Here is a 24,249-nt window from a genome sequence, read left to right as displayed (position 1 = left end):
GTTCATGGTGATAAGTACTAAGATATAGACAGAGAGAAGAGGCTGCTATACCAGATTTGAGAGTCATTAAAGGCCCAAAGAAGTAGAGTCTGAGTTAACGCATAAAAGAAAAGTAGGGCTAGCATGATGAAACCTGGTGACTATTACTTCTGCCAAGTGAACTTTAAATTTTCTATCTTGCTTCACTAAAAATAATTTCTTCCTAGTTATCTTTTAATACAACCCCGAAACACAGAAGTATTTGTGAAAGTACAAGTTAGGAAAAAAGTAAAGGTATTTAGCTGAAGACATTTTAAATGTTAAGCCAGTGTTGTTAACTGTGGATATGTATTGAAGAGAACAATAAAGAATCAAGTTGTAAGATCTCTGGTGCCTTTGCCTTAAGAGTAATTCTTGTAAAAGATCATTGTTGCTCTGTCTTCTTCTGTTCAAACCCTGTGATGCCTTTAGGGAGGAATGGAATTAGATGGTTTCTACTCCAGTCACCTGCCCAGTCACTCAGGGGTTAGAGGAAGAACTGTGTGGTCACAGGTCAACAGACAACTCTCTTCTATACTGGAGGACATACAGCACATGTTCACAGCAATGCTTCTGCTCTCAGACATCATAACCTCTCACTGTGAAAATTTCTCAGTCTAACTCTGCAATCTTACAGTCCAACTTAACTGAACACCTCCCCTCATCGTGTGAGAACAGAATCTGATACATATTTCTTAGAAGAAAATTATTACCATAAAAGTCTGATTTTTTTTATTAAAAATTGACACCTAGCAGCAAACTAATAATTTTTTCCTCCCAATAACATAGCATTTTTGTTATACAAAATGAGGTTACACTGTCATTAGGTGGAAAACAATATCATAGCACTTGTTTATTCCGTTGTAAGTGCAACTACTAGAGAAAAATCAACTACTTTTAGGCAAGAAAATACTATGCTTGAAAATAAATTTGTCTACAGATTCTGAGTTAAGTATTATGTTTCAGTGAGATTAGCAAGCACCAAATAGCAACAATGAAGAAAAAGCCACTGAAATTCTTAAGAGCAAATAACGTGCCATTCTCTGCTTGTATATATGAATTATCTGCTCAAGCTATCAGGAAGAGGCTGTCAATCAGCTCTATTGCTGGAATGAAGGAGTAGATGGTACAGTTTAATTTTATTATAGAAATTGATTTGCATCTTTTATATTTCTTAATTGAAATCTTTCCAGGTAATGGCATTGAAAAAGACTCATAAAACTGCCATGACTGGGGTAATAACTACTATTATGATCAAATTTAATAAAAAAACTTCCCTACAATATGGGAACTGTGAATAATTCATATAAACTGTTGCTTAAAATGTGAGAGAGAGGAAAAGACTTGTAGAAAAAATCTTAATGTATCCAGACAGGGATGATAATTGGTTTTTGCACATAATGAATACTTCATGTACAAACCAAGACTAACAAGGCTGGAGGAGAGCACTCCACACAGAAGAAATAATTCTATGTATCTGATTTTTGCAAGATAAGAAGGGTGGATGGATGTTTTTAAAAGAACTGTCACAAAATGCATATTCTAAAAATTATATTTTAGAATATCACAATGCTTCTTTTAAATAAGCAATGACTTGAGGAATATTTAAGATAAGACTGTATTCATATGTTTGTGAATGAGCTATGCAAAAATGAACATTGATTCCAGTGCTCCAGTTTAGCATTTTCCTGTCTGTATTATTTAACAGTCACAGAAGCCTAGAAATCCAAATTAACCCTAAAGAATTTGCACAAAATCAATATTGAAACAATATTTTTTCAAAAAAGTTTAAAAACGGTTGTTTGTACTTATTTGATATATAGAATTTTTACAAGCATAATTGTATCTCTAGCTATAATTAATTTTTTTATTTGAGTTTTGTTTCAATTTAATTTTCTTTCTTTTAACTCTGTTAATCTCTCTGCTTCCTGCTTTTATTGGCTACCATCTGGTGGAAAAAAATTGTAATAGCAGAGCAAGGTTAAAAGATATGTAATAAGACAAAGGTTTTAATTGTAAATAGATTGCCACATAATACTGCTGACATTGGTAGCAACCTTGATAAAACAGTCTTGTTCTTATCATACTTGGTTCCATTCTGATTGTAACTATTCAACTCAAATAATTTGAAAATTTATTTTTTATTGTTTATGTGTAAAATAGCTGTCATACTTTAATGAGTTCTAAGAAGGTAGGCGCCAATTTGTTGTGATTGTTTCAGTGTAACCAGCATGTCCTTGTTGCTTTTGACAGACTTATTTTATACATATTATTTCAGCATAATTATTACTAGTGCCCACTTTCACTCTCAAACTATACTGCTTTAGAAGAGAAAATATATCATTATTCTGTTTATAATCAGCAATTAGCATGATGCCTGTAGGCACACTGTGCTTTAAATATTTTTAGTGTTTTCAGTATTTAAGGTTTTTTCCACTTATGTTAGATAACTTGGGCATGAATTCTCTTATTTTAGGATTCTTCATGAAGACAGCATTAAGAAATTAAACCTTTAATTTTGAATCAAAAATGTAATAGTTTACCAGTCACTTCATTTCTTCTTATTTTGTTAGTATATTGCATATAAAACCTACAAGTTTTTCTTAAGCAGTTAATAAGTGCAATGTGGAATGTAATAGTTTACCAGTCACTTCATTTCTTCTTATTTTGTTAGTATATTGCATATAAAACCTACAAGTTTTTCTTAAGCAGTTAATAAGTGCAATGTGGAATGTAATAGTTGACCAGTCACTTCATTTCTTCTTATTTTGTTAGTATATTGCTTATAAAACCTACAAGTTTTTCTTAAGCAGTTAATAAGTGCAATGTGGAATACAAACATGTATTCTGTGCTGATTATCTCATGGTGTCTCAGTAGTCATCTCCCTGCACTTCTTAGTAAATGGGCTGAGAGAATGATTTGACAGATACAATGCACTGGGAAATACATCTTGCAATCAGTTGAAGGAAAAAATTGATATAGTTACATCACATGTATATCACCTGGGCAGAATAATTACACTGTCATTTTGTTAACTTATACATTCTCACTGTTCTGCACACAGCATTCCTAAAGATTAATCTCTTAAAGAAAGGGTTTATAAATCTCAAAATTTATTTTTATTTATACTATTTAAATTATGCATTTTAACCTATAAAAATAATTCCAAATATATTATTATTTCTGTGTACTTTTTTTTAAACATATTTTAATGACCCCAGAAATCACATAGCCAACCTTCTTGATTAAAAGCAGCAAAGGTTATATTCTAATCTGATGTATGCTTATTCCTTTATAAGTTACAGTAATTATCTTCAGAATACTCTAATGTGACAACAGAAATAAACACAGCATTAAAATTTGTTGCAACTAGTTGAATTAGCTATACTTAAATCAAATTTGTTGTTCAAATTGGGTTAATCATTTTCCATTTCTTTTTAAGTAATTTGTTACCCTGGCTATTAAGAAAGAAATTTTACGAGACAACTGGAGAAATCAGAAAACTCATTGGATAGTTGATGATAAGGAACTAACTTTTTATGATAGTTGATATTATGATCAAGTTTTTGAAAGATTGCTTATTTTTAGAGGTACATATAAAATATATAAGGAAGAATGAAATAATGTCTTGGTTTAGCTCCTTAAACAGTGTGAGGTGGGGTTAACTAGTGGAGATAAAGATAAAATAAAATTGGTCATAAATTTTTATTCATTGAAGTTGGATGATGGGTACAGGATTACAGTATTATTCTCTCTCTCTCTATTTGTATAAATATATATGTATACATATATACACATATATTGTATGTATATTCATGTATGTGTATATAATTATATATAATTATATGTCTTTCATGGATATTCTTGATGTACTCATACTTCTTTTAGCTTTCTCCTGAATGATAAATGATTTTCTTTCATGTAAAATATCTTAGATTTACAGTAGACTTAGTAATATTCTAGATTGAGACAAAGATGCTTTTATCTTTGTTATAATATTTTTATGTTTCTGTACTATTTATTCAAACACATGAAAAGAAGGAATTTATAAAATGCATTTTGTATAAAATTATGACATATAATTTTGTTCTAATGGTTTATGGATGAAACCTTTGAATGACAAAATATTTCCTTGACTGGATCATGGATATTTCCACAGAAAACTCTGCTTAGTTGTTAAAAGTTATTAGCTCTAAAATATATCCTGTATCTATTTCTTTCAATATTGTATATATTTTTTGGTCCAAGTTTAAAAAGAAATGATGCATTAGATAAAATATAGAGTGATAATGAAAGTTGTGGTAAATATGGTTTTGATTAGGCTCATTTTTAAACTTTAGCAGTTTAATCATTTATGCATAAAGTGTGTGGTGCATTAAACATGCTTGTTATAATCAGTTTCTATGACAACCAAGAAGCTGGCAGATTATATTGATTCTTGCAGGATGGTTTCCAAGGTTGTGACCAATTTATTAGACCTAATTATTGTATTAGAATGATTGGCAATGATAACTCTAAAATAAATGATAACATTTGACTATTTAAATTATTCTTACACTTCATAGGATATTTATATGCTTAAAAAATCCTTGTACTAATAATTGGAGAAGGCACATTGAAGAGTGACTCTAAAGTACATAATAAGCTAATGAAACGAGAAAAATGTAACAATTATGATTTAAGTTTAAAGAACCAAATTGGCTTTTATTTGATATTAGGAGGGTGAAAATAAATATTTACCCACAAATCTATATTGAAAAATCATCTCAGAACCTTTCAAATGACATTAAATCTTAAAATCAGTAAGCCATGTGTCTTATTTCAGGCTGCTATAACAAAATACCATATACATTATTTCTCACAGTTTTAGAGGCTGGAAGTCTGAGACTAGGGGGCCAGCATAGTTGGCCGAAGACCTTCTTCCAGGTCAGAAGGGGTGAGCTAGCTCTGTGGGCTCTTTTTTATAAGAGCACTAATCCTATTCACGAGGGCTATACCTTTGTGACCTCAGCAATTCTCAAAGGACCTACCTCCTAGTATCATCACATTGTGTAATAAGAGTTTAACACATACATTTCGAGGGGGACACAAACATTGATGACAGCAACATGTTACCATAATCTTTATCATTTTCTCAAAACAAGTATCCTTTCTGTCCTATATTGCTTTCCATTAAGGAGATTTTTTTTGGAAATTACAAGGAAATAATGGAACGATGGTTCTTTACTCATTGTGTACAAGGGCTCTAAAACATCTAGGTAGTTTCCTTTTTCAGAGGTTATGGATTGAGGTTGATGAACTCTGCATTGCTTATATAAATTGGAAAATAAGATAGTAGTTTAGAACTTTGTCTCTCAGAGCAGCACCATGGTCATTGGCAAGAACAAACATGTTACAAAGGGCAGCCAAAAAGGAGCCAAGAAGAAAGTAGTTGATCCATTTTCTACGACATGTTGGTATGATGTAAAAGCACTAATTAATTGTGTTCAATGTGAGTAATGTTGGGAAAACATTAGTCTCAAGGACTCAAGGAACCAAAATTGCATCTGATGATCTCAAGGGTAGTGTTTTTGAAGTGAACCTTGCTGAGCTTCAGAATGATGAAGCTGCATCTAGAAAATTCAGGCTAATTCAGAATTGCCATTTACAAATGACTGTAAAATCCAGATTTATACAAATGTCAAGTTATGATGTACCTTTCCAATTTCTCTAGTGAAACGTGATAAACAAAAATACTTTATTTTAATGTACTTGTGTCTATTAATATTTTCCTTTATGTTTAGTAATTTCTCTATATTGGTTAAGAAATTCCTCCCTACCTAGTGAGACTCTCCTGTATTGACCCTGAGAGATTCTATAGCTTTCCTTTTTACATTTTTAAACTTTTGCTAATTTTGTATATATGGTGAGAAAGTAAATTAAATTTGTTTTCTTGTAGTTGCAAATGTGTGTGTGTGTGTGTCTTTGTGTGTCCATGTGTGTCTGTGTGTATGCATACATATTTTGGGGGATCCTATTATGTTCTAATTGTCAATAAGGCTATGCTGTTCTTTAGGTTGTGCTCTTTCCATACAATTTAGAATCAGCTTGTCAATTTCCATAAAATATCTTCTGAAATTTGAATTAGAATTATATTTATTTCATAGCCATATTTACATCTTTATGATCCATCTCTACATTTATTTAGTTATTTTAAAATCTTTCAGTATAATGCTAATGAACTTTTTACTTAAAGTTCTGTAACAACTTTTGTTGGATTTATTCCTGATCATTTTATAGTTTAAATCCTATTAATGGTACATACTGTGAAATTATATTTTATGTTATTGCTGTTTGTAAAAATGTAATTGATTTTTATAGAGTATGATACCTGCAATCTTAATAAACTTGCTGAATTTTATGTTAGTTGTAGTTTCTTTGGAGTTTTCTAGGTAGACATTTATATGCTCCATAAACTTAATCAATAGTGGTGATAGTGAGCTACTTTGTTCTTCATCTTGAAGGAAATCATTATAAGATTTTTATCATTGTACAATATCTGATGTGATTTGTTGGGAAATATCTTTTAATGTTTTAAGAAAATGTCTTTCTGTTCATAGTTAGCTAAGAATTTTTTCCATGAGCTTATGTTGTACTTTTTGGAATACTGATTTTTTTGTCTCTATTGAAATGACTATATATTTTCCTTCAATAAGGTGAATTATATTAACTGTTTCTAATATATATTTCTAATTAGTTAATCTTGCATTCCTGGGGTTAACTCCCCTGGATGATGGTAAATTATATTTTTTATATATTTTGGGGGTTTGGTTAGTAAATATTTGTTTACGATATTGTATTCTTGTTTATGAGTAAGATGGGGGCAGTATTTTTTTTTCTCATATCAACCTAGCAGCTTTTAGTACTAACGTTATACTGACCGTACAAAATTAGCTGATGACTGTTGCATTTTTTTCATTGTCTGGAAAAAATTATTCCATTTCATTTCCAAACAATGAAAAAAATTAAGAATAATAGAATTATTTGTTCCTTTAGGGTTTAATAAAATTTTCTTGTAGAACCATCTAAGATTGCTGTTGATCTGTATCAGAAGATTTTAAAACATTTATTTATTTTTGTATGTTCTTATAGGACTACTCAGGGTTTTTTCCTTCTAGGATCGACTTTTAGAAATTCTGTATTTCATAAAATTCATTTAATCTCAGTGTTAAATAATTTGGCAACAGTGTTCATAGCCTCTAATTATTTTAAATATCTATAGTATTAGTAATTATTGTTTTTAAAATTCTAATATTATTACTGTGCCTTCTGTTACATTTTCTAAATTTTTCAGAGGTTTGTCAATATTATCAGTTTTCTCTTCAAAGAACAACTTTTGAGTTCATTGATCCTACCTATTGTATCTCTAGTTTATGTTTCATTCATATTTAAAAATTTTCTCTAGTATTTTCTTCCTTCGCTGCAGATTGATATCCTTTCTCATTTTTCTATCTGGGTTGCAGAATTTTTGTTGGTGATTTGCAGAAGTTCCTTTTATATCCTAAATATTCCCTTCCTGATTTAGACCTAACAAAAATGTCTTCCCAATCTTCTGCATATGTTAATTTTGATTTTGGTGTCCTTCATTGATAAGAAGTTGTTTATTTTGATGTATCACACTAATTGTTTTTGTTTTGTTTTATAGTTTGTCTTTTGAAAATTTGTGTGATATTTCTTAGCTATTACCCTTACTCCTTTGTCACAAATACAGGCGCCTTCATTTACTTCTATAACTTTTCAAATTTTATCTTGGCATGTTTCCTTTAATCTCTTTGGAACCCCTTTGTCTATAGGCTTAGTTAAAGAATGATTTTTTACTTTTCTCCATATGGAGAGCCACTTACCTCAGTATCTATGGACAGTATTTCATCTCACCATTCATTTATGCTGCCAGATTTATCCTATTTTAAATCTCTGCTATATGTGAGTCCATCTGTAGCATCTCTATTTAACTCCAATAGCCTATTTTTCTTTTATAGGAAAACAGTTATTTTTATTTCCATGAGTGTGCACTCTGCCTTACTGTGTGATAGGTTAATCAACACTTTTACTTTCCAGCTTTAGGTTTACTTAGTTATTTGTATATTCTTACGTATAATTTTTAATGTATCAAATTTCTTTAGAAATCCAAGTGTCTTAAAACACATTTTAAAATATTTGATACTTAACTCAACTATATATAAATTATATATAGATATAAATGAATATCTGGATAATTTCTGGGTTTGCTGCTATTGTCTCTGTTCTCTTGATTATTAGTTATATATAATTACTTTTTAAATTTGAAAGTTTATAAATCTTTGTGGTATATACTAGGCATTTTGTCAAAAAATAGAATTTCACATATATGTATTATCTCTCACTATACATATCTTTCTCTTTTTTACACTGTCAGGCAAGTAAAGTAAGGGAATTATTTATTGTCTCAATCAATTCAGAAATTTATCTTGGTCAGGGCTGAACTGCAGCTTTGGGAGGACTTAGTTGTCTTTTGTTTCACTTTTACTTGCGGATGTGGCTTTCTAAATTTTCTGAATTATTGAATTGTGAGCCTCATAGTGTTCTGTCTCTTCAGCTCTGAACATTTGCAAGAGTTTAGAGATTTCTTGCCCAGCTCTTCATCTACCTGCCCCATATAGTATCATAAACAGGCAGATTCCTAAGGCAGAAAACAGTACTAATGTACTTAAGGCTGTCTGTTTCTCCAACAGGTCTTTGTTTCCTAAACCAGGCAATACCGCGGGAGATTTTATTCTGTCTTAGAAATTTTCAAATTAACTCATCAGCCCTCACACTGTCCATAGAATAGCCAGATAGCCGAATAGCCAGATAACCTATCACACAGTTATCTCATGAGGAAGCATGAAGTGGTTGAAGACCTTCAGGTTACCCCTTCAGGTTACCCCAGTCTTCACCTAGTGTCCAGGACTTGCAAGTGCCCCCAGGAGTGAAATATTTGGTGAGAGTTTGACCTGAGTGATGAACATACAAATGAACAATGGCAAGACCATACATGAGAGCAGACATCTGACCCACAAACTCTGCAGCAAAAATTCCAGAAAGTCAAATTAAAGTCTCTGCAGCAATCATCCCAGAATAGTCAGAACTTGGACAGTGACTACTGGCTTTCCTTATTTTTGACCTCACTTACAACTCAAAACCAACTGGAGAAAGCCAAATATGCTCCCCAAAACAGTCATGTAAAATGCCCGACTTCTAGTTAGCCTACCTCCAGCTTCCTCATACTTATGGCCTCCAATGAAAGCAAACATAAACCTTTCTTTTTTCTCCACCATAAACCTTTTCCACTCCCCTGCTTGGCTTTGAGGCTTTGCCAGCTGCTATGGTGGTAGCTGTGACTTGCTTCCTATAGCAAGCTCTGAATAAATAACCTCTGTTCTCATTTGGTTTACCTTTGTTTATTTCCACAAAATTCATCTTGGAAGGGTTCTTCTCTCACTGAAATTCAGATTATCTAAATAGTTCATGATATTAATTTATGAGGTTTTATTTTTAATTTATCTGATTTTTTTCTGATTTTGGCAGCAGACCCCTTGATATGTCATGAACTTCTGAATTTTTGCTAGGACAAGAGGTCTAGGTCAAATGTTCTTAAAGGAATCCTCAAAGTCTGAGACACTTCGAGTGTTGTAACTGGACCAGTTGTTTAACCACATGAAGCCCAGCTACCATCACACGAAGAAAAATTCCCCCACAGGCATAGAATGCTGTCTGTGCTTCATACCTCTAATTCCTTAACCACAAAGTATCCTGGGAATTATAATTGGTTTAGAGCAGTTTTTTCAGTGCTGCAGTTTTTATTGGATTCTTTTTTATAGTTTTAATCTCTTTCCTCATTGAATTTATGCTTTTCTTTAAACACTTGAACATATTTACAATAGCTCTTTTAAAGTTTTTGACTGCTAATTGCATCATCTCTGTCATTTCTGCTTCTGTTTATATGGATTAAGGTTTCTCCTGGTCATGAATCACATTTTCTTGCCTCTGTGTAAGTACGGTGATTTTAATTGGTATTGTGAGAGTTATACTGATGAAAGTCTGGGTTTTGTTGTCTTCCTTTGAAGCGTATAAGTATTTGGTTTAGTGAGCAGTTAGTTTAAGCTTTGTTAGAGCACATCTAGATTAGTTATATAGTTTAATTTTACTAAGAGTAGTTTAATTACAAGATTAGTTAGAGCACATCTGGATTAACTGTAAGAAATGGTTTAATGTTAAAGTGTGGGATTTCTGGGGTCACCATTGAATGCTCTGGATATTTAATTTAACATCTAACAGCCAGCCCTGTTCAGTTCATTGTTAGTGCTTTTTGTAGTTGGTTTCTATCTAGTAATTATTTTTTGATCAGTTCATAGCCTCACTCTATCCATGTGCAGTTTAGTATCCAACAAAGATTCAAAGGAATACTGTGCAAATTTATGGAACTTTTCATCTATGTAGCTTCCTCTTATCTTGTACTCTACCTCAAATTTAAAGCCATCCCAACCCTCCTGAAACCTGATCTTCATCTCAACTCAGTAACACTGTGGTGCTCTGCTTCAGTTATTGCTTCTTGCACTGCTGTCTGGAAAGTGTCTCCAGGCAGAAAGGCAGGGTGATTGTAGGGCTCACTAAGTTTGTTTTCCTTCTCTGAGACCCATGCTGAAAATAGTTACTTAAAATATTTTGGATAGTGATTTAATTATTTACAATAGAACTGATAGTCTGTTACCGCTAACAACATTATGGATGGCTGAGTATTGATCTAGTATTACTATTAGAAAAGCAACACAATTAAATGATGAATTTAACAGGAATGCAAGCTTTTATGGGCTGAATTTTGTTCCTTGAATGTTCATATGTTGAGTTCCTAAGCCTCAGTATTCAGAATGTGACTATATATGGAGATTGGGTCTTTGAAGGGATAATTAAGTTAAAACGAAGTCATTAATGTGGGCTTTAATCTGATGTGACTGATGTCCTTAAAAGAAGAGGAAATTAGGACACAGACACACACAGAAGGAAGGTTATGTGAAGTTATAGGAAGGAGATGGCCATCTAGAAACAAAAGAGAGAGGCCTCAGAAGGAATAAACCTTGCCAACAGTTTGATCTCAGATTTCTAGCCTTCAGAATTGTGAGAAAATGTTTCTGTTGTTTAAGTCACCCACTCTTTGGTACTTTGTTATGACAGCCCTAGAAAACTAGTACACAGGGTTTACTTTAATTAATGCTAATACTTGGTAAGCAGTAAATACATCTAAAATCATCTATATGAAAGTAAAGGGGTGATATAAAAATATTTAACTACCAGTAAGGCATAATCAGTACCAATGAATCAGAATGATGCAAGCTATCTCTTCGTTCACTGCTTGAATATTAAGTCCTCAATAAAGTGAATGGGATAAAATATTTGTAAAGCAAAGACTCTATATTTAAATGTCAGATAATTTATGTTGTTATATGAGCAAGTGTATTCATTCATGGTCCTCAAGTTATCTATAAATTCATTGAAAATGTGTGCAAAGTTATGGAAATTATTGTTCCTGTTTATTTTTTCTGAAGATGCTTTTATAGCATTCGGTATGTCATAGTCAACATCTTGAGACCAGTAACTTAAGGAGAAACACTAATCTATGATTAGGTATAATAATATGCTGTAAATTATACTAGTATTTAATAACAAACTTTTTAATATGAGCATATATATTATATAACATTTAAAAGATATCTTCATATATTAAGCAATGTTATTGCTCTTAGTATAAAAATAATAAAGCATGATCTTTGTGATAATAAAATGTGACTTCTAAACCATTTGATTGATTTCTGAAATATTCTTTTAAAATGTCAACCTATCAAAAAACATGTATTGAAAACTACTGTGTTCTCAGTATTTAGCTAAATAAAACAATTACTCATCAAGGTAATAGTATATTGGGTCTGATAAGCTAGTGGGCCTACATACTGCACACTATTCTTGGCCCAGAGAAGAGGGCGAAAGCTAGGAAAAGAGAGTTTTGGGCCAAGGTCATAATGTGGTAAGGTAGATGGTATTAAAAGAAATAAATAAACTGATGACAATTGTGAGATGAAGTGCAAACCACAGATCTTCCTGGAATTCCAAGATGTTAATATGCTAGGGCTGCCTTCACAAAATATCACAGATTGGGTGACATAAACAATGGAGGTTTATTGCTTCACACTTCCGGAGGCTACAAGTCTGAAATCAAGGTGTCAACAGGATTAGTTCCTTCTCAGGGTTATGAGGAAGGATTTATTCCAGGCCTTTTTCATTGGCTTGTAGATGACTGGTCTCTTCTTCGTGTTTTTTCATATTCTCTCTATGTATATCTAGCTCCAAATTTTCCATTTTTATGACACCAGTCATATTGGGTTAGCACCTACCCTAACACCTCATTTTAAATTGTTTACCCAATTAATGACTATATCCTCAAACAAGGTAACATTCTGAGGTGCTGAGGGCCAAGACTTCAAAATGTGAATCTTGGAGGATTATAATTCAACTCATAACACAAGACAGTTGAACAAATGACCCAGAGGCCAAGAATTCCTCTTTTTCAGTGATTCAGATGTCTATTTGAAGTCCATTCCCAATTAGATTTAGGACAGGAAATGAATAAGGTTGATTTGCATATAGCAGAAATCATAAAATAGCAGTGGTTTCAAAAAGCTAAAAGTACAGTTTTCTCCCAAGGGAAGGAAGCCACATCTAGGCTGGAGTCTTCATGGATATTAGGGACCCAGCTTCATCCTACTATTGTATAAAACCTTCTGGACATCCATTATCAAGGCCATTTCATATTCTAAGAGATCTGCTAGAACTCTAAAAATCATGGCTGTATTCTCAGACTGTTTCCCAGGTAGTCAGGTCTCATTAAACAACCTTCTTGGAAATCCTAAAAATACTTCTACTTACATCTTAATTACCAGAATTTAATTAAATGGATTGTTGTAGCTGAAAAATGTAGTATTTCAGTTGGTTATGTCACTTTTCTAAATAAAATTTTTAGTTTTTAAGTAAAAATGGGAAAATGGATATCATTTAGCAACTAGAAGTCTGCATCATTTGTCAAGGATCGACGGTAGATACTGCAGAATGGAAAACTAAGGTCCTGCAAACAGACTAAGAGTCAAGTAAGAGAAGTTATTTCTTTAGAAAAACTAGAGAACTTCCCAGGTTCCTTAGAGAATTGCTCTTTGAGAGGTGAGAGTGGTAATCAATGGTGAGAGGAAGAGCTGCATTACCTTTTACCCATTTACCAATGTGAAAAATCAAATTTCTAAGCTACCTCTCCAAGGAAGCTCAGTGTGATTAGAACAATTCCATTCCTACACTCGGATAGTCAGCAAGATAAGAATAACTAGGTCTGCAAAACAATGTACAAATCCATATTAGCTGTGATGTTGCCGTTAGGGAATGAATTAACATTAAGGGCTGTAGACCATGTTCAATATAATATAGGTTCTGTTGTGTTAAATTAGATTTCTATATAGCCAGACCAATAAAAATTGTTATTACAAGCTACCAGTTATTAAGTCTACCAAGCACTGTGCTAATTATCTATTATCTAATTATTACTTTAATTAACTCTTTATGGCAAATGGTACATCCCAATTTATCAAGAAGGACATTGAGGCTTAGAGAAATTATTTAATTTTAATGCTAACAGAATTGCTTAATGGCAAGTTTGGGATTCATAGCCACATCTGTCTGACATCAAAGCCATTATGATAAGATGAACTCTATATGAAAGTAGGCAATAAAATACATTCTTTTGAAATAGGACAATTGGAGCTAAATCAGTTTTTTGAGAGAAACATGTCATGGTTTTCATTGTCTTCATGACATATTAAAAAAGGCAATCAAGTAAAATAGGAATGTGTATCCTGGAGAAAGTCTTAGGGGAGAATAAACTATCTTTAATCATTTAATGGCTTGTGATATTGACAAGGCAATACTCTTTATTCTGTATGGGCTCAAGAATAGAAGTAGGGAAATAGGGCTAATGTACTTAGACTACAATGAAGTTATTTTTTTGTTTGTTTACTGTAATTCTGAGCTGTCCACAGATAAAACTGGTAATTTCATACAGTGTGGGTTTCTACTGTCAACAGAAGTATGTAAGCAGCATTGCTTGGGGTTTCTGTATGTTGTAATAATGAATGGGTTAGTGGAGATACTTTTAAGTGTCCCTGTTGTGGGTTGATTTGTGTTCCCCCAAAAGATATGTGGAAGTCCTAATCCCCCTAATCTGTGAATATGACCCTATTTGTAAACAGGGTCATTGAAGATGTAATCAATTTAAGATGAAGTCATACTTGATTAGTGTGGGCCTTAAATCCAATGATTGGTGTTCTAATGAGGAGAAGGAGATTTGGAGACACACAGATACACAGTCAGTAATGGGGAAATGGAGGCAGAATTTGGAGTGAGGCATCTACAAGCTAAGGAATGCCAAAGATTGCCAACAATTATCAGAAGGTAGGAAGAGTCAAGGATGATTCTTCCTTAGAACCATTGGAGGGAGGAAGGCCCTAATGACACCTTGATTTTGTAAAGGAATAAATTTCTCCTGTTTTAAGCCACCAAATTTGTGAAACTTTTTATGGCAGCACTAAGAAACAGATATAGTTCTGTTCAAACCTGAAAACCTCCAGTCTGCTCAAAGGGATTATAGGACTCATAGAAAAGAGTCCTGAAAAGATTCCAAGGAGGCAGTGATCAGAGGTTGGTTTGTAAATAATAAGAAAAAAAGTAAAGTCAAATAAGGAGAGAGAAACCATCTGAGCCCACACCCAAAGGTTAGAATAGTATGTAGTATGTATGTACTAGGAATTAGGAGACCAGACTGACTGAGGGAGCTAGTTAGAAATATTGTGAAATAAGCCTGGGATGATTAAGTGTGGAAGACTATAGATGGTATGCAGTCCATTACAGGATTCAGTCTTTGATGGGTTAAGAAGATAGAATGAAAGATTAAAGTTAGGAGTATATACAGAGAGACAGGTACAGGAATAGTCTGGAATCACCTGGAAGTTTGGCTAAAAGACAGTGATGTAAGGTTAACTCTGTAAAAAAATGAAGTTCTGAAAGAGGCAGTTAGACTATAAGAAAAGGTAAATGTGAGTAATATTCAAGAAGGTGAAAATGACAGTAATAATTGGTGAAAAGAGGGACAGATATAGAGAGGGACAAGGAGACAGAGAAAAAGACAGACCACTTAGAGTGCCCATGCGTGGGGGCGGGGAGGAGCGAAAGGAGAAACAAAAATGGTAAACATATGTTTTGAATATCTGGGAAAAAGGAAAATAGTGAAATATGTGCTTAAATCTGCTGTCTCTGTAAAGGGTTAGGAAGTTAATATAGGTTTTTGCAGGCCATAGTCTCTGTCACAATGATTTCACTCAGCTGTTGCATATAATAGCAAAGATATATGATTTTCCAGCTTTTTTCCCCCTTTGGGACCACCTTATAATTTGCCATTTCTTAACACAAGTAGATTTTACAGATTCCCCATTTGATATCCAGGTACCTTGAAGTAGATAGCATTAATTGTTAGAAACTTTAATGACGTGTTTGTCTGCCATGGTTTCAATTTTTTCAAATATGCTTAATCCTGAAATGAACCTTAATTTCATTTCACCATGTTTTTATATTCTTTAGGCAAGTGATAAAATATTTTGATGAATGTCCAGGTATTAATGCAGTTAGAGGGAGAGTATTTCCTTCTGAGTATTTCTTCAAATGGAAACCTAATAGTTTCCATGATAGAAAACATAAATCTGTACAAGTCAGAGATATACATCTATTCTTTCCTTTCAGTAATGTAATAGGTTTGCATTTTTAACATGTCTTTCATAAACCAGTGTCATCTCATTGCAGGTGATTGCTTATAAGCAAGTACTTCTGATTTTATCTAGATCATTTCTGATGCAGGGCATTATGAAGGCCTCAATTAGGAATAGAAATGTTCTGTTCTATTTTCACATTTACCCCCAAAATTTAAACCTAAATTCACAACTGCCTGCCAGGTCCTTAATGTAAAAGCATCGTGGTTCATTTAATGTTTTTGTCAAGAATAATGTATCACACCTATCATGGCATGTAATTGCTATGATATGTGTATAGTGTTCAGTTCTTGATACTCCTTTTATTTATATAAGGATGTTAGAAAATTATTTTTCCCAGTTTAATAAATGCTTCTTATTCCTCAATATGATTGAAAGAAATAGACGCTTCACTGACCTTTTGTGTTTCTTTTTTCAGCACTACAAAAAGGATCATATTCCTTGGTAATTGAAAATCAAGTGAATATTAACAATCCGGTAATCAGATAGTAATTTCATAAATTTGAAGCAATGGTGAATAATTTATAATAGTGTGTTTATATTTAATTTTATAAAATCTTCTCCAGGCTAGTGACCAGACACTCAGTGCTGCTGTGAGAAAAGGGATGTATCTAGATCTCTTATGTCATTTGATATATGTTTGACAAAACATTTGGAAACTTCATTAATTTATGTTAGATTTGAAGAGAGGCTTTAACTGGATTATTGTACACTTTAACTTGAAGTTGGATTCAAGTGCATCAGGTTGATTCTTTCTTTTGGCAAGAAATTACGATGCTAATGAATCTGGGAGGGGAATGATCCCACTTCATTCTCTGCTGTGTGATGTGAGGATTAAAAACATGAAAAAGGTTTTTGAGAATTGAATAATGAATATTAATTATTTAGGATACTGTAGTATTAGGAAGTAATTAGATAAAACAATTATTATAGGGTTAGAGATTATCTATTTTCCTCAAATTGAAAAATGTTGTATTTCAAATATTATGCATGTTTAACTGAGAATAGCAGAATTTTGACTTAGTATCTTTCTCTGAGGATTTCCCAGTTCTTTATAAGTACTATCATTTACATATTCATTCTGCTTCTATGAAGAGGAGGATTCTGGGCCTTCAGTAGTAAGATAAACTTAAACAATATATTGTTTTATAAAATATGATAAAGTGATTGGCATGCAAGTGCATTATATCTCTGACTCATATAATTTCCTTGTAAATTCCACATGTGCCATGTGTGCAATTGAAGATATGGTGCATTCTACCGAAATAAAAAGAGAACCTGGATTTTCTAGATAAGTTTTTCTATGGTTAGTCTAAACTATAGAATTTTAATTTTCAAAAGCAGTAATTATTCCAGAAGGCATGATTATTTATAAAATGTGATGAAATCAAAATGACATTTTAATCTATAGATTTCTATGAGAGATACAGGCAAGCGATCTAGGGCCTTTAGGTTTCCTTAATTCAGCTATGCATTAATCAAATATGTATGGAGTATTTATTATGTGCCGTAAATTCTCCTGGAGATAAAAAAACGATGAATAAAAAAGTACTGTGAAGAAAGTCAGAAAGAGAAAAACAAATATCGTATATTAACGAATATATGTGAAATCTAGAAAAATGGTACAGATCAACCCATTTGCAACACAGAAATAGAGAACAAACATATGGACACCAAAGCGGGAAAGCAGAGGGGTTTGGGGTGGGATGAATTGGGAGATTGGGATTGCCATGTATACATTGCTAATAAGAAAAAAAACCCCATCAAACTGTACACTTTAAATATATGCAGTTTATTGTATGTCAATTATAAAAACAAACAAACAAACAAACAAATAAGTGGCAAAAATGTGTACCCATGATTCCAAAGAGTATGTGGTCTAGTTGGGAAGACATATGCAGAATTCGATAATTACAAAACAATGCAGAACATGCAGTAATAGAAGGTGCAAGGGACATTGGAATATTTCCATGTCACCATTTTATTTGTTACTTTTTCATGAGACAATACAAGCTACCCTGTTTCCCATAATACAAAACTCCAAAAGCCGTATTTCCCATCATTGTTTCCAAGTTTTGCTCTCAGCTCCACGGCTCTGGTCATTTGACATTTACTGTTAGAGGTAGAGAAACTTGAATGCAAGAAGCTTTACATGCAAGACCCCTATCTTAGCTTGGGCTGCTAAAACAAAATGCTATAGTCTTGGAAGCTTAAAAAGAGACTTCTATTTCTCACAGTTATGGAGACTAGAAGTCCAAGATGAATGTGATGACAGATTCGGTGTCTGGTGAACGCCCTCTTCCTGTTTTCTCATTAAGTCCTTGCAAGGCCTTTCTTTGGTGCTTGTGTGCACGCGCGTGCACACACACACACACACACACACACACACACACAGAGTTCATAAATTTAAAGTCCATTCTATCTATATCTTTCCTCACATGCACGCCCATTATTCCTCTCCAATAAGTCCATCATTAAAACACCAGTAATTAGGGAAATAAGTGATAGGCAATAAAAACACGTTCATAATTTTAAACATATTGGAAAGCCACCCATAATCAATTATATTTTAGTAGAATAAGAATGAGCAATCATTTCTAAATAATGTTGTTGTATTAAGTTTATCTAATAGTGGCACTCTACCTTAATCAATCCTAAATTGGATCATTAGTTAATGAAAATAGGCACTAATTAAATACTCCTGATTTTCACTTGTATCATGAGATCAAATTTCCTGATGAAATTCAGTATGAGGATTGGATATAGTTAGATTCCTGTTTTCAAATTTCACTGCCATGGAGAGAGCTCATTGTAAAAAAAAAGGTTTTCTAAGCTGTTGCCACTACAATTCAGTAGCTGCAATATTGTTTTATGATTACAGATCAGACAACCTAGGAAAATCAGAATAAATCTAAATGGTACCACTTCATTTTATGATCTGTGATGGATGTAAATTGAGACTTGTATTCCTTATTTAGGAGACACATAATTCGAGAACATTAGATCTGCACATATTCTTAGAATCTCTAAATGGAATGCCCACATCTTGCAAATGAATAGTAGGTCCCTAAATACTGTAGATAAAAGAGTTAGCGGTTGAGTTGAGGAAAAATCGTATTTCCTGACTCCCAGCTTGTGCTTTTAGCAGTGTATCACATTCAACCCTTTTCACATTAATGCATTTAGCTGACTTAGAAGTTACCCATTCTGTTTTCAACACAGCCAAGCATGCCCTTCCTTTGATGTTGGGCTTTAACATGGCTGATGTAGAAGCATAATTGCTTTACTTTCTACAGAATACTGGGAAAGATGGTAATGTCTACAAAACCTAGATATAGTCTTCATTCTATCTTGGGCCACTAATCTTTTCTCCTACTAACAACTGTAAGGTTTAGAACTCCGTGAAACAATTTACTTTCCACAGATGTCTTGGCAAATCATTAGGAGACAGACATCTCAGTGTTCAGACTCCAAAACTTGGAGAGATTATTCAATGTGGGGGAAAAAATAAGTACCAAGAGAAGGGAAAGCAGAAATTGCAGTTGGAAGAAAAAAGAAAATTGACAATTGATTTTTAAATGCCTTGGGTAGTAATAGGCTTCATAATAATTAAAAGCAAATCATTATGATTGCATGTTAAATATCACCCAGTCTTGCATGTGTTCAATTGTATAGTTTTTACAGTTTCTTTACAGTTTTCCTTTACATGAGATATAGGAATCTTTGAATATGATAGGAAATACACGTAATTTGTGTTCTTAGCATTGCAAAATATACTAATTTTAGGCAGATGTGATTAATTTCAATAGAATTATAAAGAAGACATCTGTGAGGGACAATCCTATTCTGACAAAGAGTGAAAAGGTTAAAACAACCCCTTAATTTCTCCATTTTGGCAAACCTCCCAAGGCTTTTACTAAGAGACTGTTTATGTTTTCTGCCAGGTGGATGCAAATTCACTCTACAAAAAGGAATTAATTTACTAAGGTATGATGCATCTTTTCTCTTTTCTTTTCTGGTAATTGAATATTCATCACATAACAAGTGCTACTAATTAGCAGATTATTCCATTTACTGGCAAATAATGAACCTGTTATTCCTATCAAAAAAAAAGCAAGAGTTGAAAAAATTCAAATTTTTATTTAGTTACTACTGCTGAAATAACTTTAAAAATCTTTAAAACATACTGTTCATTTCACTGTAATGAATCATTATTTGTTAACTACATATAGGATTGAAGCTTTAGTCTCTTCAAGAAACAAAGGTTTTAGGTTAACATTTAGTCAGTGTAACAAAATCTCTAATCTTAGCAAGGCTTTGTATTTGCCTGAATTTAGTAGTTTGGTGAAATTAACAATGATTTTTGGCATTTCTTCAGTTTTTAAACTTCTTTGAGATGGATGACTCATTTAGCGAGCTGTTTTAACAGAAGTTTGTTTTAGGAATCTTAATTACATACTTTGGTAATTAACAAAGAGGCTACTTAACTATTCATCCTCAAGGATAATTGATAAAGTGACTTAATCATTAAATATAGTCCTCATTTGCTGTAATTATTTTATCATTACAATAAATCCTTTTATAATTTCTGTATTCCATGTTAAGTATTATTTCTGTTAAAAAATAGTAAAATGATTGACAATGGAGAGGCCCTCTTTGATTTTTCTTTATATAAAGAGAACCTTGTACTGTACATATCATCACTTTCAACCCTCCCCACCCCATCATGTTGTAGGACTACCTATTGAAAATAGTGGGGTTTAAGTGAAATTCTGGATGCTGAATGGTGAGAGCATCAGCTTCATTGCTCGACTGGGTCCAGGCTTTGTGTTTTAGGCAATAACTTGGAGAGTATGAAGGATTCTGTGGAGAAACCAGCTAGAGAGAAAAGTTTTATAAATTCTCCCATTTGTAAATCTGTGAATGAAGTGGCCAACTCCCCCTGGAAGCATTCTTTATGCAGGTAATAGTAATGTAGAAAGAGCGGCTTATAATGTAATTCAGTGGTCTATAAAATATGTAATGGAGAAGGCCAATCATAGTTTTAGAAATGAGTGTTAATTAATGTAGGTATTTTCTGATGATTTTAAGGTTGTACCTGGGGCAAATGAGTGTGTAGGAAATTATATAACAATTCCTTTCCCCTCTAAGGAAGGCAGGAAAGGAGAGAGAAAGACATCACAGCTAACTTGCTGTGTGTCCCAGAAGATTAGTGACTGGCACTGAAAACAGAGATTCTTTGAACTGGAAAGAGAGAGAACAGAGAGAGAATCAAATGTAAAGAAGGATAACCCTTTTATGTGGAGGAAAATGTGTATCCTTCAAGATTTGCTTTTTTGAGTTATTTATAGAGATGATTCAGTGAGATCCCTATGACTGGTAACATTCAGTTCAAAACATGTTAAGGATTCTGGTTCTTTGAATCTGCCAAAGAAAGTGCAAGTGGTCTGCATCTCAGCTAAAATGAACTGCTTATATGTGAAGTCCAAGGACTAGCAGCACTCTGAGAAGACACACAAACACTATGAATATTGTCCAGGCAAATCACCTGCCCAAGTCAGAATCCATCACTGGGACAGGATTAGGTGAATCAAATCCCATTCCTTGTGTTTGGGAGGAAAACTGGTTCTTCAAAGGACATAGGTATCTTGTGCAAAGAAGAAGGGGTGGGTGGCCCTTTTGTAGGAGCCATTATCTTATCTGTAAGTAGTTACACGTTTGGTTCCTATGTGTAAATACTTATAATTCTTATTTAGTTTCTCTTATCACAGGAAACTGAGCTAAAAAGTCTAGGACAGAGATACAAAATAATAGATATATCATGACACTTCTGCTTTTTACTTCAAAACATGAGATGTTTGTTTGAAATTGAAATTTTTTTCCATTTAAAACAATTTTTTTCTGTGTTTTTCTTAATAAGAGGTCTTATTTTTAAGAATCAGGTATGAATTTCAAATTTGATTACTTTTTATACCTATTATATCATTTTTCAAGTTTTCCACTGTATGTATTATTTGTGTTTGTCCTGTTAGTTTGAAAAGATTATTAATAGATTTATTTCTTAGAGCCAGACTAATATTTGTGGGGTAATTATGAACGAATCATGGTGTATTATTCTATAACTGCACCTCAATATTAATTTTACTATTTTACATTTAGGACTTTTGGTTTATATTAATATGAAAAATGTATTTGCAGTTATTTTTCTCTTAATGTCAAGACAATATGGTACTGGCACAAAAACAGAAATATAGATCAATGGAACAGGATAGAAAGCCCAGAGATAAACTATGGTCAACTAAGCTATGACAAAGGAGGCAAGGATATACAATGGAGAAAAGGCAGCCTCTTCAATAAGTGGTGCTGGGAAAACTGGACAGCTACATGGAAAAGAATGAAATTAGAACACTTCCTAACACCATACACAAAAATAAACTCAAACTGGATTAAAGACCTAAATGTAAGGCCGGACACTATAAAACTCCTAGAGGAAAACATATGAAGAACACACTTCAACGTGAATAACAGGAAGATCTTTTTTGATCTACCCCTAGAATAATGGAAATAAAAACAAAAATAATTAAGTGGGACCTAATGAAACTTCAGAGCTTCTGCACAGCAAAGGAAACTATAAGCAAGGCAAAAAGACAACCCTCAGAATGGGAGAAAATATTTTCAAACGAATCAACAGACAAAGGATTAATCTCCAAAATATATAAACAGTTCATCCAGCTCAATAATAAAAAAAACAAACAACCCAATCAAAAAATGGGCAGAAGACCTAAATAGGCATTTCTCCAAAGAAGACATATGGATGGATGGCCAAGAGGCACATGAAAAGCTGCTCAACATCACTAATTATTAGAGAAATCGAAATCAAAACTACAATGAAGTATGACCTCACACCAGTAAGAATGGGCATCATCAGAAAATCGACAAACAGTAAATGTGGGAGAGGGTGTGGAGAAAAGGAAAGGCTCTTGTACTGTTGGTGGGAATGTAAATTTATACAGCCACTATGGGGAACAGTATGGAGGTTCCTTGCAAAACTAAAAATAGAACTACCATATGACCCAGCAATCCCAGTGCTGGGCATATACCCAGAGAACACCATCATTCAAAAAGACACATGCATGCCAATGTTCACTGCAGCACTATTTACAATAGCCAGGACATGGAATCAACCTAATGTCCATCAACAGATGAATGGATAAAAAAGATGTGTTACATACATACAATGGAATATTACTCAGCTGTAAAAAGCAACGATACTGGGACATTTGTAGAGACATGGATGGACCTAGAGACTGTCATACAGAGTAAAGTGAGTCAGAAAGAGAAAAACAAATATCGTATATTAACGCATAATTGCAGAATATAGAAAAGTGGTACAAAGCAACTGGTTTACAAGGCAGAAATAGAGACACAGATGTAGAGAACAAACATGGACACCAAGTGGGGAAAGTGGGGAGGGTTGGGGGGGAGTAAGTTGGGAGATTGGGATACCAAATTGTACACTTAAATATATGCAGTTTATTGCATGTTAACTGTATCTCAATAAAATTTCTTAAAAAAGAGAAGAAGAAATAGTGGCGAAGTAGAAGGACATGGAATGCATCCCTCTCCACAGATGCATCAGGAATACAGCAAAAAATGCAATAATTCCCACAGAGAACCAGCTGAACACCAGCAGATGACCTCGGACACCAGAAAAGGCTGCAAAGATCCCGACGTAACTGGTATTTGTTTGACTCAACCCTCTGCCATTAGTCTGGTGCCTGGACAGTCTTCTTTATACCCCTTTATTGCCAGGACAAGCAACCTCTGAAGTCTGGACTACTCCATCAGAAGTCAAGTAGGAGGCTATGGGGAGGGAGCATTGAAGCCAGGATGCTGGACTACTAGGGAGTCCTCAGACACAGGAAAGATTAACTGCAGAGAACTCTCACGGAGCCCTGTATCAGAGTCTAAGACTCGGCTATGTCCGACTGTCTGCAACTGCCATTACTGGACACCTCACACCAAACTACAAGCAAGACAGCAACACAAACCCACCCATCAGCACACAGCCTACCTAAAGCCATATTAACCTCACAGATACCCTAAAACACACAACCTGACATGGCCCTGCTCATCAGAGAGAAAAGACACAGGGCCACACACCAGAAAGCAGACACCAGATCCCCCACCAGGAAGCCTCCTCAAGACACTGGATAAACCCCACCACAGGGGGCAGAGAGCAGAAACAAGAGGAATGACTACTAGGCAGCATTGGGAAAGGAGACAGCAAATCCTATAAATTAGACAAAATGAGCAAAGAAA

General features: G+C 33.6%; 1 pseudogene; it reads left to right on the top strand.

Annotated features, from left to right (window-relative positions):
• Window positions 1-5,386: 5,386 nt before the first annotated feature.
• On the top strand, window positions 5,387-5,732 carry LOC130854889 (40S ribosomal protein S3a-like; annotated as a pseudogene).
• The last annotated feature ends 18,517 nt before the right edge of the window (window positions 5,733-24,249 follow it).

This window comes from Hippopotamus amphibius, chromosome 6 (assembly GCF_030028045.1).
Source record: "Hippopotamus amphibius kiboko isolate mHipAmp2 chromosome 6, mHipAmp2.hap2, whole genome shotgun sequence".
NCBI classification, from domain to species: domain Eukaryota; kingdom Metazoa; phylum Chordata; class Mammalia; order Artiodactyla; family Hippopotamidae; genus Hippopotamus; species Hippopotamus amphibius.
This window is presented reverse-complemented; position numbering and strand designations above follow the sequence as displayed.